At 44.5% G+C, this 15801-nt stretch overlaps 1 long non-coding RNA gene across 1 annotated transcript in view; it reads right to left on the minus strand.

Annotated features, from left to right (window-relative positions):
- The window catches only part of LOC129045373 (uncharacterized), a 716354-nt gene that overhangs the window by 35045 nt on the left and 665508 nt on the right, over positions 1–15801 (minus strand). The window contains exon 10 of the long non-coding RNA XR_010409492.1: positions 5784–6069. This is a non-coding gene — a long non-coding RNA (uncharacterized LOC129045373). The remainder of the gene's footprint in view (positions 1–5783; positions 6070–15801) is intronic.

The raw sequence follows: 15801 nt of genomic DNA on the forward strand, positions 1-15801 counted from the left end.
TGGTCTGGCTCCTTCCAAACTGCTGAAGTGGGATTTCATCTTCTTTCTTCTGGAGATCTCATGGTGCACACTGCTTCTGTGTTACTTCAAGTTCCCTTTCCAGAAGTACAACCAGACATAACACAAACTCAAAAAGTGACAACGCTCAACTACCTCAGAAGGCAGAGGTGTTTGGCACCTCAAAAAGCAAGTTGGGGAAAGAAATCTGATCAGCTTTACATGTGTGTGTGAGGGACAAGAATACTATCAAAGGAAAAGGAAGAAAGTCTTTCACCTGTTTGTATGAAAAGAAGCTGAAAGCAAAGCATTTAAAAAAAAATCACCTACAGTCACCATCAGCCCTAAACAAAACTACTGCCCACTTTTTCTCAGAGCTGCGGCTATGGCTAGCCCTGGAAAGTGCTCTAAAGCAAAGTGTACGCCCATCCTGGGTGGCCTGGCATCCTCAAGGCCTCCCACTGATATCTGGAGCCCTCTCCCAAAAGCTCTTCTGGCCTCAAAAGAAATGTTTGAGAAGTCCGCCTTCCCAGGGGCCCACTTCTGCTCACCCTCCAGTGCCCCTTTCCAGCCCTGGCTCAGGTGGAATTGGGCTTCCAAACCCATCCCAGTGGAATTCTCAGATGGCTAGCCTGATAATCTTTAAAGGCTCCTTCAGAGCTGGGGCTCTGACTTTTATCTCCCCTCCCAACCTTCTTCCCTCTTTGTAGGCTCTCCCCATTCCTTTTCCCTCCCACCCAACCCCCCCTCCTTAATTTGAAGATCATTGACACGATAGGCTGTAATGAGTCCTTCAGAAACTGCTATGATCTACAGTGACAATCTCTGCACCTAATTCACAGATTATTGACAAGCACCGTGGGCTCAGTGGTGTCAAGTTGTACTTGTGGTGTCAACACCCTTCAGCAACCCACATAGCAGCTGGGCCCTGGATTAGGACCCAGATTCTGCCAGAGCTTATCGGCCTGTTGAGTGGTAGAGAGATGAGTATCTGTCTATATCTCAGCTCCCTCAAGCCGGGCTGGGCTTTCTCCCTGGCGCCTTGTCTGTCTCAGGGTTGGGTCAAGGGAACGATAAAGGCTCTTCAAAGCTTAAAAACAAAGCAAAAGAGGACATTTAATAAATGAGGGCTCATCCTTGAACCTTGGTCTTAATAATCAATCAGTCATCAATCATCTTCTCCACCCCCAAATAGTTACCAAACTCCAAGCCACATACCTCGACTTTCATAGTGAGGCTTGGGTTCATCAGGAAGGGCTTGAGGTATGGAGGGGAGAGGGGAGAGGGAACTTGGCACAGACTCAGTGGGCCCAAGCTAGCACAGCCCATCCTCCAGGATTGCCCTCTGAATGGGGCAAGATTGACTACTTGTAAAGCAGGGCGCTCAGCCAAGAGGCACATTTGGACGCTGAGACAAGAGACCCCAAATGTCCGCTCCACCCCTAAAGGGCTCTTTGCTGCTGCAGAAAAACACGGCCCGTTGCCAGCCCGGGTGGTTTTGCCTGCTTCTAAGGAATCAGTCACTCGCTGCCCCCTCCCCAGTCCCCAAAGATGGAAGGGCTGCCTTCCCGCTGGCCGCCCGTGGGGCGTGGGATTCCGGCAGGGGCTGAGGCCGCCTGAAACCACAGAAATGACACTGCGCTGGGAAAGCTGGGTGGCATTCCCAGGCCTAGGCCACCCACTTCTTTAGTTCTCTTTCATAAACTAGGGGTTGCGCTTTCTCCCTGGGCCTGGGAAGTTGGGGACACACAGCCCGCCTGCAGCCAGGTGCGGCTCCGCCCCCACCCCCCAGGTTGGGACCCCCGGTGGCGGAACGGGGTCGACATCTCCGGGGCACCGGTATTGCAAATTCGACATCACTTCCGAATAGCAGGCATGTATCCCCTTTCGCGGGTCGCCTCCAAGATTCTGCTGGCTTTGGCCTCCCCACGCCACCGGCAGCCTTGGACCGCGGCTGTCACGCACCGTTTGTTGGCGCTGGTTCCAAAACTGGCCCGGACTTAATACTTCGGTAACGGGGACTCGGTTTTTTTGTTTATTTTGGGGTTTTTAAATTTTGTTTTGTTTTGCTTTTTGGTAAAGCAAAGGGTGGGGTTGCCTGTAGCAGGGAATCCCGCTTGCCCGTCATTTCGATAGGATTCCGGGTAAAAACTGATCAAAGCCTTGATTCTTTTCCTGCCACGGTATCCAAAGTCATTTATTGAGAAACACAAGCCGAGATTCGATTCTGGAATCAGATGGAGAAGACATCTCTCATCGCACTGAACACCAATTCCCCTGAAAACACAATCTCGGACCCGCTGGTTTGGGCAGGTGGGAGGAATAAACGTAAGATCAACTTAAACTTGCCTAGCCACAGTATTAAATATTTTAAAAAGTAATTCTGTTATGAAAAATTAATCTGGTTTCCTTCAATAGGGAAATTTTTAAAAAGCAACCTCTTAACTTCTTAAGGTTTTTATCTACAAGTTAAAATTGTAAGTACATCCCTGAAGATCAAAATTATAAAACACCTTGTTGAGATCATGTGTTCATTTAACACTGGAATTGTTTCAATTTGATTTTAAACACCTAAACAAACCCATATTTTCCCATCATTTTACATTCAGAGGATCTGTCATTTTTATAGTTTATCTTCCTGAAAGAGTTCAAAGTGTACTTTTACCCTTACTTGCTCACCAAAGAAAAAGCCAAACTTCTTTCTTATGTAGACAGGTACTTTTGGAAGTGTAAAAATACTCCTCTTCTCCTAGGATAATTTGGATTCCTGGTCATTGAAAATGCTGATTTCAAAAGAAAATACTCTACATTGGCACACCTTCCCTGAAATCCTATGGCTGAGATGCTGAGGTAAAAGAAGAAAGGTGTCAGGCACCTGTTTCTTAAAAAATATCTGGAATTTAACCGCCATCCCGGAAAGGAAAAGTTTGATCAAGATTGGTTTGGGGGATGGGAAACATTCAAAGCAGAGACTGGCCTCTTAATTACACTCTGAAAATAAACAAAAAACGAGCAAGTTATTTCGTTTACTCAGGGACTCAGTTACAATTCTTGAAGGACCTCGGAGGGCATTCAAGATGCTGCTGACAACGTTAAAACAGCAAGCAGCAGCATCTTCTGTTTTATTTTATTTTATTTTTTAACGTGGACGAATGGGAGAAGTAATTTGCTTGGTTTTCCACTGCCACAGAAGAAAGTTCTCTCTCTCTCTCTCTCTCTCTTTTAATCATGCTTCTCTACCTGTTTTACTATCTGAGAATCTAAAAAGAGTCCCAAACCCAAAAGGGGGTAGGGGGTGGCTGGGATGTGAGGAGAAGGAATAGGTTAGTCTTTATTTTTTATTGAATTAAAATTGTATCATCTCCTTTTTATTTTTTATTGAATTAAATTATATTATCTTTCAAGGATATAAAAACTTGTTTCCTCGCCCCATCTCCTTTTTGGAGGGTAATAAAGAGTTTTATCTAACCCCAGAGCAAGGTTCTCGCGATTTCCAGGACTGGCGCTGTGCATCTCCTACTGTGTCCAACAGGGGGCGCTGGTCACGAACCTGCGCCGCGGCTCAGCGCCGCTTCACATCTGAGCCGGGTTCCAGCCCCGGAAGGCGAGAGCCGCTCGCGGGGTCGAGTACAGAGCTTTAGTCTTCGTGGATAAAAAGAGATTAAAGGCTAAATTCTTTTTTTGGGTGTGTGTGTGTGGGGGGGAGGGTTATCAATTTTAACCAACTACGAAAATGTAGAGCTTTTTATCCTTTGATGTTCTTATAAAGAAACTCCTATTGGTTGAGGAATTACACGGTTTCTGAGCCAACACTGCAGCTACAGTGTGGGGGAAATTATTTAATTAAAAATATATTTTTCCATCTGTTCACATGATCTTTTTAGAAGTACTTAAAAAGCTGACACTGATCCCTTTGGCCTGTTAACCCTGCCCTAAGTTTCAAATACTTTAGCTATTTCGAAGGCCCTGCTATTAATTTGAAGGGGAAAAATAAGAGACCCAAATATTTAAATCCCCCCTAAACATTTACTGTTCTGCATCCTCCCCCTTTTTTCCCTGAAACAGTGGCTTTTGTGTGATTGACATATTTCACAACTGCCGATGCTGCAGGTATAAATGACAAGAAGCGGCTCTAAAAAAAATCTGATGTTGGACTACATAACACCCATGTATAAGATGAAATCTAAATAATATTGTAATCCACCCACCCCCCACCCTAACTTAAAAAAAAAAAAAACCCTTCACCTGTATTTAAATAGCGTGTCTTTAATTACAGCAGTTGGGGATGCATGAGGCTGAAATGAAATTAGCAGTCATTACCAGTCCTTTAACTCTGTGGTGCTTTTGATCAGCACTAAATTAGCTTTCCAGTCCTAACAAAGACTCTACAGCAAGCAGTGGGCTGTAAATAAGACAGCGCGACCTGCCCTCAACACCTTTTCTCTTGTCAATCATAGCTCTATCATTCAGCCCAAGATTAACCTTTATCTACCAAATTAAAAAAAAAAAAAGAACGAAAGAAAGAAGAAAAAGAAAAAAGAAAAAGGAGGCAGGAAGGAAAGCCCCCTGACCACCACGTATCGCAATAACAGAGGTTCCTAAGAGGCCCCTTTAAATTGTATTCTAATGAGCTTGTGTCAGAATCTGCAATTTCCAAATCATCCCCCCCACCAGCCCCCAAGACCTCTTCAGTATATTAGAAGAGTCAGAATGCTGTTCAGGTAGGAAAGGAATCCCTTTCTCCGAATTACAATTGGGCATGGGCCACCCTCCATAGGTCAATCTGCCAATAGCCTCTCCTCCTCTATTAGTCTAACAAAATTTTGGGAGAGGAGATGTTTGAGGAGAAAACATTGATAATTTTAAAGCATATACATAAGTTTCTGGGATGAAAACAATCAATTTACTCCACTAATAGTCTCTAGTTTCTAAGCCTGCAGAGAAAAACGACCAACAGCAACAACAAAAACCCAGCTGCTTTTCCCAGTACTGAATTAAGAAAGTAAAACATTGGTTCGGATTGCCATTAGAGGGCGCCAGAGAGCAAGTCCCATCACCTCTCGCACAACTTCCCACAGAAGCCCTCCTAGCTTCCAGCTCCGCCATGCTCTGTGATTCCTTCTCTCAGGTAATATTTCCTGCTTATCCTGTCCTCTTGTATCTCTAGCCCCCTCAGTGTCAATCTCTATAAAGAATGAGGTATTGCCATGTCCCTTTCCTTCTCTTTTTTCACACCCCTCCCCCCGCCCCAACTACCACCAAAATAGTAAGACGCCAGATGAAATAGTAGCAACCCCTTAATGATATGTACCTTTGGGCTCAAATCACTCTTTCCATTCTATGTAACCCTGGTCTGGAGAAGGATTTTTTTGTAGGGATGAGCTGCTAGAATTTGACATTTTTAAGATGGAAGCCTGAAATGTTCATTTCTGCATTTCTCTCTGGGGGCTCACGGATTTCTTCATTTTCAAAGAAAAAGGAACACATACACCCTTGCAAGGCAACTGATTATGTTCAGCACTAAAACTGTTCAGAAGAGAATAAAATAATGTCTTCATTTCTGCATTTATTAAAGAAATCAAAATTAGCATTTAATTCCAAAAGTTAACGCTTTCAGACTTAAACCTGCCTGTGTTAAATGCCTGCCACACAGGGTGTATTACCAGATCTCTTAAAGGTCAAAAGAAAAAAAAAATAGAATGAGAGGGGAAGAAAGTGAGTTGGGGGGGTGGGCGGAGAGGAGTGAGCTAGCAGTGAATGTCAAAGTTGGGTTGCAAGCTACTTACATGTCCATGCCAGATCAGGGTGTTGTCTTGTAGCAGTTTGATTGGCAGGTAAAAAAGCGAAAGAACGTGAGGGCTTCCTGAGCCTCTTGTCAGCCCAAGCTTGATCACTTCTCACCGGACAGAACGAGTTGAAGGAGCTTGCAATTCCCCTCTCGTCCTCCATCCAAGGCACCGTGAATCCATTTCGGCTTTTCTTCCCCCCAGTCTCTCCATCAGCCTCCTGCCTTCACCCGCTTCGCCTTGCACCAGCCTCCAAGACCTAGCCTAGCTTTGCCACTGCAATCCCCTGCAACAAGAAAAATCGTTTATGGCTTAAAACCCCAAATGGCTGATTTTTTAAAAGAGAGAGAGAGAGAGAGGGAGAGGGAGAGAGAGAGGAGTGAGAGGGTGAGGGGGAGAGAGGGGGAGCGAGAAGAATGCACCCAGAGAACAACAAAAAAGTCAGTTATCCTAACACTGCTCTATCCCCCCACCGTACAGAAGAAGAATAAAAAAAAAAAGCTTTATGTTTTTTCAGTGGGTATTCAAAGATAATTTGATGCCATTGTTTCTGCTACAGATGGTTCTTTTAAATACAATAACACGGCTCTTTGTGCAGGCTACCCACAATAAAAATCGAAAGCGTTCCCCTGAATAACCATTTTGTTCTCTCTTGTATGGGGCCAACAAAAGATGCCGTGAGGTAATGGGTTCTGTTTATTGAAGCCATAGAATAGGGGTTTGATAAAGATTTTTTTAAAGCAGAAGACCTTGCAAGGTCGGGCTGATCTCTTCATATTTTTTTATTAAAATATTTGTCCAATAGATTATTCCTTGGTGCAGCTGCAGGTTTCCTCCTCAATTTTTAATCAGCCCAAACATCTGTCTCTTTGAGGAGGCTTTAAAAAAAATCTGCAATTGTATCAATGGTGCAGTAACCTTATCAAATCCTGAGTTTTTAGGCTCAGTGCAGGCAAAGGCAATGGAGTTTCAATTCCATTTGGGGTGGGGTGAGATGGGCTTGGGGGAGAGGAGACACAACAACCCCAGACGGAGCGACTGAAGAAAATGAGGCTTTCCTCCCACCCCCCCTCCCCACGCCCCTGTTGACCATGCACAACTTGCATGAGTCAGACACAGATTACTGAGTACTTGAGGTATCTCTCCTGATCTCTGCAAGCTCCCACCCCTGCGTGCATGTTGGACGGGGGGCTAGGCATGTTTTCTTACCATGCTTGCCTTCTCCTCTGGCTAGATCTCCAACCCTGAAAACCTAGGATGGGAGCCCAGGGGGAGGAGTGGAACAAGCTAAAGGCTAGTCTCTAGCACCCAAAGGGTCCCATTCTTGGCTCTCTTTCATTCACTGTTAGCTAGCTTTGACTCATTGATTGCTATCCTGCCAGGGGACTGGTGGCCACAGCCCGCCTGTTACAGCGCCCCATCCCCTCAGGCTTGTTCTTACAGCCACCCTGCTTCCTCCCCGGTTCCATGCGGAGCCTCTGCCTCTCCTAGGCGGGCAAGCCCTGCCACGTAGACCTAGCTGAGGTCAGTATCAACTTTGAGAGAGCCTCAAACCCTTAGGCAATGAGGGCGCTGCAGGGGGAGATGGCTAGGTGTGTCTACCTTTCTATAGGAATTAACGTCAGGGCTCTCCAGGCCTCCAATAGCCCAGAGTGATAGTAATCCACTTTCATGACTTGGGCTCTGTGTGTTGTCACTTGTAGCAAGACAATAGTCTGGGAAAATGGCTTTAATCATAAAAACAAGTTTTCATTGGGTTCTCTTTCTCTGCCCTTCGCCCCATTTAGTCTTCCTTTTCTTCCCACAAGCCAGTCAAAATAAAAGAAAGATAAACGCTCAAATGAATCCCTTGACAAAACGACCTTTGCTTTTACTTTCCCTCCTGGAAACAATAATGTTATTGGTTTACATCTGGTCTTGAAGTCATCTAATAAGGGATTCTTGGGGGACTATTACTTAGACACCTGTTAACAGCCTTCCCTATGAAACTTGAAAAACAAACGCAAAAGAAAGGGGGGCAGAAAATTAAACAAATGTTCACATGGTTGTTCCTCAGTAATTCATTTTATATGTCAGGGCAAACACCTTAATATGAGTTTGAGAAGAATGAAAGGGCAATACTAAAAAAGTTATGCACACCCCAACACTCTCTAAATCAAGAAAAGTGTGTTTGTATAAGTAAGGTCAGTGTGTTGGGGAGGGGAAATGAAGAGTGTAAATCAAGAGCCACCTTTAATAGAACAGGCTAAGGAGTGTGTACCTGTGACTTCTGGCACCGAATGAAAGGTAGGGAGCATTATGCAAAACTGAAAGTCAATAGTAGAAACACTTCTTCCAACTAAAGGAGTGGGAGACGGCAAATGTAAATATTTAATCCAGTGTTCATAACTTTGCCCTAAAAAAGTAATCCACTGAAATAACCTGGAATGATCTCTTCCTGCTTCCCTTGTCATAGTTTTTTCTGAACATCAAAACTTATAAAAGATGCCCCAATCTGATATAAAGCTATGTTTCTTTTTTCTTTCTTTTTTTTTTTTTTAATGAACTAAAAGAAGAATTGGAATTGCTGTCCTCTTTCCACTGAGGGAGGGGCTTGGGGCCCGAATCTAAGTCTGTAAGACAGGAAGGCATCAGTGAGTAGCCTAAGGTGGCTAAAGGTGAATAAACCTCACACATTTTATCAGTTAAATCCATTCAATCCCAGCCATAAGGAAGTTTAAACTCTCTCAAATGACCTCATTTTCTTGCGAAGGATCAGGAAGATCGTTTTGTAGGCAAGTCCCCTTGCTGGAATGCAGTGACATTCTATCTGACATGGGGGAAGCCTCAGCCTTGAACTAAAAAAAAAAAAAAAAAGTGTAATGTGTTAAGGTGAAGGGCCAAAGGGACAAACTGTCTTGGTAGGTGAAGGAATCCAGAACGAGGCCTCTGCAAATGGAAAACTGCTTTTAAAATAAACTTTCTGTATCCAGAAACTAAGCTGACCGGTCAGCTCCTTTTCTTAGAGCAAACACACACTACCAAAACGATTCTAAGTTGTGGAAACGGCTTTCTAATGAGATTGGGGAGTCCGTGTGAACTGAGTTATGGGCGTTTATAGGTGGCTCTGAATTGGAAACTTTACTACTGAGACGTGCTTTGGGGCCAAAGCCGCGCTCCCCAATTCTACAAGCCCGAAGCTGTCCTGGGGAGATGTGGGGTTTTACCCCAGACTCCTAGACTGGGATGCCGGTGAGTGAGTGGCATTCAGCACGAACGACTCAGATTGAGGAAGGATGGAAGGGAGGGAGGGCGGGAGGAAGGAAAGATGGAAGGGAAAGAGAAAGGGAAAGGAAAGGTAGAAAGGGCACAAAAAGGAGGATTTATGCGAACTAATGGCAGAGAGGATTAGCAAGAGGGGCAACCGGGACCTGGTTTTAAATTGGCGAGTGCTGCTTGTAAGGAAACCCTGTACGCACGATCAGGGTCTAGATGTTCCAGCGACCCAATGGCCATACACATCACGACTTTCACAGAGATGGCATAGTGTCATGCGTTAGCCACCAGCTACCGTGCAAGCTACAGCTTCCTTCTCCCCAAGCAATCAGTCATCCACTAACTGGCCGCTCTACCCTCTCGCACGTGGAAGTCAGTCGGACCGGGACGGCTCCCCCGCCCCGCCCCGCCCCGGACCCTCGGCCTGGCTCGGGCTCTGCGGTCTCGGCCTGCCGGCCTGGCGCGGGCTCTCCCGGGGCCCGGTGGCGCGGGGCGGACGGCGGGCCAGCAGTTTCTCCCCTGCACCCGCCAGCGGGGCTCCACAGGAGCGGCCGCGCCAGGTCGGAGCGGGCGGCTGCTTCCCCCATCTGTGCAGGCGTGTAACGGCGAGTGCTATTAAATATACCACGGGACTAGGAACGTGTTGCTCCTCTCAACTCGCCCACCTCGATGCCATTATTCACTTGCGCCGCCACTTGACGCACAGTGCAAAATGGGCCGCGCCGCCAGGCAGACGTCTCTGCCGGACACGACCCGGGGAAGGACGTGGTTCGATGCCAGCTCTGCAGATTCTAAGCTCTAACCCAAGAGAGCGAGCGCGCGTATCAAGGACTGGAAGCCTTATTTTTCAGAGCCTCTGGAACAAGCTTCTAGTCGGAGCCTCGCCCTTCTGTCCCCCCACCCCCACCCCCATCGGTCCTTTCCGTGGTCAGGGAAACCCGAGGGGCACCTGGGGCTGGGGGGGTACGAAGGAGCCTTCTCAGACCCCGCGGACCTTCTCGTTTTTCTGGGCCCTGCGGGGTGGGTCCGCCTTGACCTCTTTCGCTCGCGTTGGTAAGCGGAGGCTCGGCCGGCGGGCCGCCGCGGGTTCCCCTGAGCCCGGGAGGCGCCGCGCCCCCATCGGCCCGCAGGCCCTCGCGCGCCGCCCCATTTCCCGCGCTCTCCGCCCAGGGTTTCCGCGCGGCTCTGTTCCGGGCGCGCGAGGCCTGCATCACCCGGCCCGGCCCGGAGAGGGAAGGTTAAGGCCCCTTCACCGACGGACGGGCGGCGCCGGCCGAGCGAGTGGAAGCCTGGGTCCTTGCGGCCGCCTGCAGGCCCGGGCTTTCCAGGCCGCCCTTCCCCCCGGGCCTCGCGGGCCGGCGGGTGGGCGGGCAAGGCCCCCCGGACGCGAGGCTCAAAGGTCTAAGGGACGTTGGCAATCGCTGTTCCTCCGCGGGAGCGCACAGCGGGGCCACTGTGGTTTGTTCTCTAGTGCGTCGCGCGTGGAAACGCGAGCTCCGGAGAGTCCTGGGAGCGTTGGGAGGCGTGCATCTCCCCGAGGCCTGGACATTGGTCACCTCGGGGCCCCGGGGACGGAAAGTCGGGAACCAAGCTCGCGCCAACCCGGCAGCGGCGCAGACGCGCCCTTTCGGAGGAGGGCGGCCCCCAGGCCCGCCAGCCCGACCTGGAAAACCCAGGTGGCAAAGGTGGGAGTGCGGGCTCCAAGGTGGCCTGCTTTCCTAGTGGCCACTCAGCAGGGTCTTCCTTCCTCCCCGCGGGAAAACTTCTGAACTCCCTCAGGTTCCCTCAGCCTTTGTTTCATGCTAAGACAGACACTGGGGTCTAGAAAGAGGTGTGCTTTTATAACTAAGAGGAATGTTGGAGGAGCGAGTAGAAAGGCCTATGGGGTGCATTCATCAATAACGTCTTTTAAATTTGCTCGTTAGAGGGGTGCTTGGCTCAATGGGAAGAGCGTGAGACTCTTGATCTCGGGGGTCATGGGTTCTAGCCCCACGTTGGGTGTCGCGATTACTGAAAAAAAATGAATAACATTAAAAAAAATAAAAATTCTTGTTATATGTGAAATGAAGTTATACAAGCAATCACGTTTTGTGTTTATGTTAACAATATTAATTTTAAAATGTTAAATATTTAAAATATACCACGCATTTTGTGACCTTCCCCCCCCCAATTTCTTACTTTACCAATAATTCAGAGTTTCAATAAATGGAAATTTTTGTCTCTAGGCTCTCAGCCTCTGAGTAACAGGGTAATGGAGTAAGGGGAAGGGACCATGGGATCTTTGCTTTTGTCTCTCTGGCATATCTTTACCAGTACCATACTCCTGAAATTGTTTCTTGCATCAACCTAAGATAAATTAACTTGCATTTTGGATAAAATAGTGTCATTTGCTGGACTTCAAGAATAACCTAAACTGGGGATATTTTCCAAATGTACACCTTATGCAATATTGTAACTACCAGTACACCTTTGGATTTGATAGGCTTATATTTGAACCAAAATTCACATAGGGTAGCCCCATAAGCACACTTGCAGACCCAGGGCAAAAGCTGCATGTATATAAAAGTTTGAAAAAGTATCCCAAAGTGTGGTGATTATTCTTTGTTCCTCTATTTCAGAGGCCCAAGAATAGGCAGTTGGTCTGGGTGGCCTATGGTATATTCTTAGAGTAAATATTGCGATGAATTTTGGGAGAAAAGGAGCATAGCACTTAGGGTTTTGACTGTGGAAGGGAGTTAATGATCCCAGGAAAATGATTTTGGGCAGAATTTCTATTTACACCTCTCCTTCCAAGCCCTTCTCCTATCATTCTCCCTTCACCCTTGAAGAAAAGAGCAACATTCTATTTGCTTGAGGGTAAAGAGAGGAAAGGAACTAACCGTTAGTGAGCATCTATTATTTATCAGATATTTTGTCTTATCTGATTCTCATAATAATCCTATAAGATTGGAACTATTACCTCCTTCCCCCGCATTTTTTTTTTTTTTTAACAGAGTAAGGGAAGATCCAGCTGGGTTAAATATCTATGGTTACACAGCTGGGAAATAGTAGATCTGGGTTTCAAATCTAAGTCTATAATTCTAAAACCCAGGCCAGTCTTTAGAATCTGGTGGACTGAGTCCAAATGGACTCCAGCAAGCATCATTGGGTTACTGACTGTTGTGGGTACAGTAGGAAATTGGTTGTGAATAGTGTGTGGTCTTGTCTTTTTCTTCTTTCCCTTCTCTGGATGGCAGCCTCTTAATTCTGGCTCTCCTTAGGATCTTTTGGCTATGAAGAGATTGACTTGAGGCAGGGGTTATAAAAGTCTAGGTCTTTTTCTGTGCCATACTCAAGTTGGACCAAGAGTGTAAACTCAATTTTCTGAAGCTACATCTCAGCTGGCATCAGGTTTAAGGCTACCCATAGGCTGGCTTGAGTAAGGTAATGATTTCATGAGGACAGACTCATATAGGTCAAACTAAGTATCACTCTTAAAACCCCAGCCTCAGCAACCAAAAGGGTGGGAGGGAAATATAGTAATAATGGAACACATGACTGCTAATTAACCTTATTAACAACCGCAAACCAGGGAACATTTATATTTTTATTTTCTCAGAAAGGCAATTAAATTTTTTGCCTTCTAGTAACTACCTTTCCCCTCCAGATAATCACCTATATCAAAACCACCCTTTAAAAGGTCAGTAGAAATTATTTTTAAGACATTCAAATATAAAAAAAGTATTGTTATTTTAATAGGCACTGTGGATAGTTTAATTTGTATCTTGTATTAAATTAAACATATGGTGAACAGGGTATAATAGATTTTCTGTAATTTAGCTGCCAATGTGGCAAGAGCAGCCAGTTACTCTCACCAGCAGACTTGTCAGTGGTTTGTTTACTAGCTTATTTGAATTAAAATAAAGCTTCGCTTCTGCTGACTGCACATCATTATCTATGAGACCATAATCCTGCTAGCAAATCCTATATCTTCCAGAACTGGCTCTTTTGTTTGGGATTACTGAGAGCTTAGCCTATAACAAAGAGGAATAAGGCATCCCTCTCATCCTCATAATTAAGTGTGGGGACTAATTTAGAAACAAACCCAGAAAGATGTACTATTTGGAGTTATATTTCTATACAGAAGGAGGAGAAACAGGATAGGCCAAACACCCGATTGTTAACAGAATGTTTAAACTATTAAGCAAGTGTACTACAGGAATCCAGCTTGTTAAAATTAAGAGCAATAGCAAATAAGGCATTGATGGCCTTTGCACGGGGCAGTAATTCTGTATGAAGGATCTGAAGGTATGTTTGGGAAGAGGAAGTATTAGGGTGTCAAGTAGGAAAAGATGTGCTGTATGCTATGTGAATGCCATTTATTTTGTTCTTCCATCATTCTAATAGGCCACACAATTAATAGCTATTGTTATGAGCAGAGTTATTAAAAGGCTAAATAAAAATAGCTAAAATAAAAATAACACTTTTTATGCATTAGAAAAATATAACTCATTAGAAATTGTTAACATTTACTTCCAAGGTGCATACAATTTAGCAAAAAGAAAAGAATGGATGATTTTTCTTTGCTCTTTCCATTTACACAAAATAAACTCACTTTCCATATGCTCAAAGCAAATCTTCATGACTTCTGGCAACCCAATTCTATCTATGTTTAAGAAGAGAATTTCACAACTAGGATGTATATAAAAACAGCTTTTACAATGCACAATCCATATATAAACTGATGCCTGTTTGTTAAAGAAGAGGGAAAACACAAGGGTTGATTTATCAATGTCTTTAACATTAATTGTCACAGATGGGAATTCTGAGGACCTCTATGAAACCAAACCAGACCCTGGTGAATTATAAAGCAGGTCCTTAGACTTTAAAAAAACATTTAGGCAAAGTGACAGTTCAGAACATCTGTTAGCCTTCTGTCTGAGTATAAACTAGATGTCATGGAGTGCACAGCTGTAGGCATTTTAGGCTTTTTTGCCAACATCTGTCACAGCAGTACAATAATATAGGTAATTATCAACACCTTATATAAACTGTTCGCTATTTTAATTTTTAGAAAGAGTAAAATTAGTGTTACAGTCCTTGGCAAAAATAATTGAGATGAATAGAATCATTTTTCTCTCAAAGATGAATAAACAATCTGATAATTCTTTGAAAACACACATGTTAAATATTTTCTGCAGCCAATATTGGTATTTTACTAAGCAAAAATTCTAAGTGATTTTTTTTTTTAAGTAAAGGCAAAAGTACAAGTAAAGTAAGAGGAAAGGTAGAAAGAGGCCAGTAATTTGCGATTCAGAGCAACCAAAGATGATGTTTTGTGATAAAAATATAAAATTTATTAATACCCCACAATTGTGGCATTAACTGATTCCATATTCATAAAGATTAAAAATTCATTTTATAATGTCAGTACCGCAAAGTCTGTAGTAATGAATCATAAAAATTTGTCTTCCTCTTCTCTCCTTGCTCTTCTCAGTCCTAGAAATTTGCAGAGAAATGGCATATAAAACTGTAATTCACATCCTGCCATCTAAAGTTAATTTGAAAAGGGTCAGCACATCATATAAACCCAAGGATCCTTCATTATTTTACTGCCACCTGGTTATGGACCATCTACAGTGCTCATCCTAAGATACTGGGCATTATTGTCTCATATCTGATTCCCTTGACCTATCCTATAGTTGTTTTTCAGTTTAAAGAACTCGAAGCAGCAAGACTATATTCCAAAGCACCTGTTCTGAGGAAGATGCCAGTCAATAATGTCTTATTGAAAGACCAGGCCCAGCTAGAGGAAATAAAGGAATTGAGCTCCAGTTGGATTTCATCATCTAAACATGCAATGTAATCTTAACCAATTCATTACACACTCCTTTTGTTTCCACTACAAAAGGGATGTTACCTTTGTCAGAGGTTGTAATTCCAGTATGTTCAAGCAAAGACAAGGGAGAAATTGAAAAACTGCTATCAATTCTACCCATAGCCAGGAAGAACTGTAGGGTCAGAAGGTCATTATCACTGTCCCTTGTACAGTTTAGACTAGACCACAGAAAGCTAAAGTTCCACATTGCAACAGAAAGGTATAATAAAGGGGATGCACACAAAAATACTGCATGAGAATAGGAGTAGGAAATCATATTCTTTTTTTTTTAAAGATTTTTTTTACTTGTCAGAGAGAGAGAGAGCGAGAGAGAGCGCACAAGCAGGGGGTAGGTGGGCAGGCAGAGGGAGAAGCAGGCTCCCGAGCAAGGAGCCTGATGTGGGACTCGAACCCAGGACCCCGAGACCACAACCTGAGCCAAAGGCAGATGCTTAACTGACTGAGCCACCCAGGTGTCCCAGGAAATCATATTCTTGAACACATTTGATTTAGCACATGAAGAATCAAATGAAGTGAATCTCTATTTGGGCAATAGTTGTGGATGCTTAAAATTATGCTTTCTTAGGACAATCTTGCGGAGAAGGGAGATTTTATTACCGGGAGGTCACCATGGCAAAAAAAAAAAAAAAAAAAAATTGAGTCACAAATGTCAGTATTCATAATCTAAAGGTTTAGAAAGAGTTGGATGAGAAAGAGAAGGAGGAAGTAAATATGGATATAAAATGGATATAAAAGGCAGACAAGTTGGCTCAAAAGGAAGGATTAAAAATGAAAGGGACTAAAGAAAGAGAAAAACGTGATAGACAGTGACAGAGAATAAGGCTGTGGGGACTAGAGGGAGGAGCAAAAGAGGATATTGATTACCAAATGGAGTATTAGGGACCA

Source organism: Mirounga angustirostris, unplaced genomic scaffold (genome assembly GCF_029215605.1).
Source record: "Mirounga angustirostris isolate CCGP_5_RB_7025 unplaced genomic scaffold, mMirAng1.0.hap1 SCAF_1, whole genome shotgun sequence".
In the NCBI taxonomy this organism is placed as follows: Eukaryota; Metazoa; Chordata; class Mammalia; order Carnivora; family Phocidae; genus Mirounga; species Mirounga angustirostris.